This window comes from Mirounga leonina, unplaced genomic scaffold, assembly GCF_011800145.1.
Source record: "Mirounga leonina isolate KUSES-001 unplaced genomic scaffold, KU_Mleo_1.0 Mir_114, whole genome shotgun sequence".
In the NCBI taxonomy this organism is placed as follows: domain Eukaryota; kingdom Metazoa; phylum Chordata; class Mammalia; order Carnivora; family Phocidae; genus Mirounga; species Mirounga leonina.
The window spans coordinates 674,487-679,099 of NW_023270265.1; positions in this window are offsets into that span (position 1 = coordinate 674,487).

Here is a 4,613-nt window from a genome sequence, read left to right on the forward strand (position 1 = left end):
GCCAGCACCTTCCTGGGTGTCTGCTCACTGCTGAGGGGCAGGACCTCGGCTGGTCTGTGCGTGAACAGGAGGAGCCCTGGCCCAGCAGCCTTGTCTCGGCTGATGCGGGGCCCCTCCTGGATGGTTCCGGGAGTCCTTGGGGAGACATACTTCATTGAGTGGATACTCATGTAGATGCTGCCAGGCCCTGGGCTCCCCCGCCCTTACCCAGGGCAAGGTAAAGGTTGGAGGGCCTGGCTGGGGCTGGCTGCCTGACAAAGGTTAGGATTAGTGGGGAGGCCAGGGGTGAGGGAAGGCTGCCCTGCTTGGGGCGGAGTTTCCGCTGGCGTCTCTCATTGACTATAAATGTGTTTGAGAGGAGTCAGCTGTCTCTTCCCCCACAGGGCCAAGGAAGCAAATGTTGAGGGAAATCTGGAAGGAAGCCGCCCACCCTCTCGTTGCAAGGCAGGAATCAGGAAGGGATGGGAGGAGGGAGCAGAAGCCTGACTCCTTGGGTCAGTCCCGTCTTCTCTAGAGGCCAGCCCTCTCAGAGGGAGAGGCATTGGGGCTGCCCAGCCTTCTAGAGAAGCTGCACAAAGAGTCAGACCAGGTGGCGGCCTGGAGCATGGCCGGTGGTGCCAGGTGGCCCCAACTTGGTCACTCACTCGGCCATGTGTCCTTTGCTGCCTGTGCCTCAGCCGCACCATTCGTAAGGGGGTGGGGGGCAGTGAGAGGACCTGATGGTCGTGTGACTGGTTTCCTCACCTATAAGGTGATGAGGGATGTTGTAGGCTCAGATGAAATCACGTGTGTGGAGACTCTGGCCCAGCCAGGCCTGAGGTCAAGGTCTCCACTGGCCACCTGCTGGGGCAGGTTCAGTGACAGAACCCTGGCCTCAGCCTCCTGGGCTGTCGCAGGGCAGTGTGCTCAGGCTAAAGGGGACAGTGCTTGCCTTTTCCAGCCTGTTTCCCCAACTAGAGTAAATGCCATAGCCCAGAGTCTGGCCACGGCCTCCAAAAATTCCAAGCAGCATCCCCCTGCCTGGACATCAAGCCCCTCCAAATATCACCAAGAGAAACACTTGTCGTTTGCGCCTCCAAAAAGATGGCTGCTATTTCTTATATTCCGTCTCCAGCTTTCTTTTTTTTTTTTAAGATTTTATTTATTTATTCATAAGAGACAGAGACAGAGAGAGAGGCAGAGGGAGAAGCAGGCTTCCTGCTGAGCAGGAAGCCCGATGCGGAACTCCATCCCAGGACCCCGGATCATGACCTGAGCCGAAGGCAGACGCTGAACCATCTGAGGCGCCCTCCAGCTTTCTTTTTAAAGCACAGTTAATTCTGCTTTGCAAAAGTGTGAGCCCTTGGGGTTAATTAGATCAACTGTGGAATGTTCCAGAGAGAGAGAAAGATAATCCTGAACCTTACAGACAATGATTTCTGGATTCATACCTTTGCATTCTTCCACAGAATGACAAAACTGGGCGATCGAGTCATCTTACAGATGGGGAAACTGAGGCTCAAGGGAAGGTGCTGGGAAGCAGAGCCAAGCAACATCCAAGCATCCTCACTTCTTCGGGACTTCTTGCCCGACACTCAGGCTGACACCCATATTCACCCAGGACTTGTCTAGGAAGATGCAGGGCTCCCTGCGGAGCTGGTTACCTCCCTGTGGGGGTATCGCCAGGGGTGGTAGTGGAATGTGGGGGCTTGATCTTGGAGTTCAGCCAGGCCTGGGGTGACATCGTGGCCCCACGTGTATGACTACGTGCACTGAGGTCGGCCCCCGGAGGCACAGCTGTCTCCTGCATGAAACGGGGCTGGGTGCGTGATATCTGCCTCTCGGGAGTTGTGGGCAGGATTAGACATGACAGAAAAAGCACGTTGATGGGAACATAGAAACATATCGTGCTTTCCTCCTCTCCCTCACCTGTTTGGCTCAAAAAGAAATTTTTAAAAATTGGTTTTTTTAAATGTTTTGGAGGGTTATTTTTTTTAAAGATTTTATTTACTTGACAGAGAGAGAGAAAGAGAGCACAAGCAGGGGAAGCAGGAGAGGGAGAAGCAGGCTTCCCGCTGAACAAGGAGCCCGATGCGGGGCTCGATTCCAGGACCCTGGGATCATGACCCGAGCCAAAGGCAGACGCTTAACCGACTGAGCCACCCAGGCGCCCCCCAAAAATTGTTTTTTAAAGTTAGGGTTTTTTGGGCGCCTGGGTGGCTCAGTTGGTTAAGCGACTGCCTTCGGCTCAGGTCATGATCCTGGAGTCCCTGGATCGAGTCCCGCATCGGGCTCCCTGCTCGGCAGGGAGCCTGCTTCTCCCTCTGACCCTCCCCCCTCTCATGTGCTCTCTCTCTCTCATTCTCTCTGTCTCAAATAAATAAATAAAATCTTTAAAAAATAAATAAATAAATAAATAAATAAAGTTAGGGGTTTTTTTTTTAATTGTCTGCGTTTGTTTGCTCATTTGTTCTTAGTCTCCGAGCCCCCACAATGGTGTGAGACCGGCCACTGGCACGGGACCCGGGAGGCAGATGGGGGAGGTTTGTGTGCGGTTTGTCTTTCCTCTTTTAGATTTGTTCTCAGGCCCTGGTTATTCACCAGAGAGCAGTAAATATACAGTCCCTGTCCCCAGGAGGCTAAATACGAAGAAAAACAAGGTGCCAGAACGAGGCAGGGCCCACAGTGCAGGGAGAGGGTGGAAGGGCCAGTGCCGAGGAGGGACCCCATCCAGGAGAAGTGAGGGGCAGTGGGCACTTCCCGAGTGGCCATCAGCACTGGGGCCTGTCCCTCGCAGTACTGTCTGGGCCGCTTGCCCTGGGAATCCAGGTTGCTGGGACATGGTTACGATGGATGTCAGAAGCCAGGGCGGGGCCTGGCCCCTCTTGCCCCATTGCCTGAACAAATGCGATCAGTGAGCACAAACACCAATATTTCCCTGCAGGCTGAGACTCACTTGGAGGGTTCCCACGGGATGGACTCATGCACCCTCAGCAGGTACCTCACTGAGCTGGAACCAAGGCGTGGCTTGGGGATTCACAAGATGTCAAATAAAAACAATAAAACACAAGCTCTTCTGCCCTTGATCGGCCCATAGGCCTCACGCTGCCCCCACGCAGAGATGGGGGCCCCCGCGTCCTGGCTCCTCGCAGGCTTTTTTCTGCCCTGGCCGCCTGCATATCCTGTCTTCACCCAAGGGACTTGCTTCTGTCTGCTTAGCCATCTGGTTACACATTAGCATCACCTGGGACCCTTCTAAAATATACTGACCCCCCCCCCCCCCCACACACAGAACAAAGAAACCAGGATCTTTGCAGGGGGTCCTGGGAGCCTAGACTTCTCCAAATGATTCTGAAGTGCAGCCAGGAGTAAGCCACTAGACCATCGCTACCCGCGTAGGGGGCCAAGCTGAAGTCCCATTCCTCCAGGAAGTCTTCCTGAACTTACCCCGTGCAGGTGACTCTCCTTCTCTGAGCACCTTTGAGCCACGGGAGGAGCAGTCACCAGGCCCTGGCAGCAGCCTGCTTTGTGTCAGATGGTAGATAGCAAGAGGAATCCCAGCTTTGCTCCTCACTAGCTGTATATACTTGGTTGCTACCAAACCACTGAGACTTAGCTTCTCCATCTACAAAATGGGCATTAACAACAGTATCTACCTCACAGGCTGATATAAGACATTCCCACTGATTGATTCCATTCTCTAGCCCTCCCCCAGCCCATGAGTCCTCTATTTCTAAAACTACAGGTTCCCACAAGCCCAGCAAGGGACCCAGTTCCCAGAGACCTCTGTCCCTGTCTCCACCCATGTTCCCCATCCTGCATGCTGGGAGCAGCCCCTTGGCAAGGCACATCTTTCCTCATTCATCCTTCCAGGAGGACTCCTGAACCTCCAAGTCTGCCTTTGCAGGTGGCTGTGAGAAACAAGGAGGGGAAGAAAACCACCCCCAGAATGTAGGGATCCCTTTCCTTAGGATCTGTTCTAGCCAGACGGGCAGAGCCTGCCCTGGCTGTGATCTGGCAAGGGGGGAGGGGGTGAACTTGACATCACACAGGGCTTTCACTGTCTAGAAAGCACTTCCACAGGTTATAAGAAGTAATCCTTGTGAGGTGAGTTCTTCTCTTCCTCTGCCAGATGATTTGCCGAAGGTCATGATTAGCAAGTTCTAGGGCTAAAGTTGAGAGTGCCAAGAAATTAGGAACAATATAAATGTCCAAAAATAGGAAAATTATTAAATTCATTAAGTACATCCACATCATGGAATACTATGCAACTATTAAAGTCATGTCTTCCAATGATTTTAGTAACGTGGGGAAAGGTTCATAGTAAGTTAGATAGGAAAAGCAGGACATAAGGTTTGATCTCTGCTCTGCAGTATGGATGTGTTTACTGGCATATATACAAATACAGAATGCACGTAGATTTGTAATAATACCAAAAATCCTTCTAAGTTGCTCTTGGTTCTCCCCTCAGATCAGGCCCCCGCTCCCAGCCCCACCCTCTCTGGGGTCTCACATAGGAAGGTGCATAGGGGGAGAATGCCGACCATGTGTCTGTAGCTGGGAGCGCATCTGAGAATGTCATTTTTGTAAAAGATGACACTGAGGGAAAGAGTAATCAGAACATTGCCAGGGGG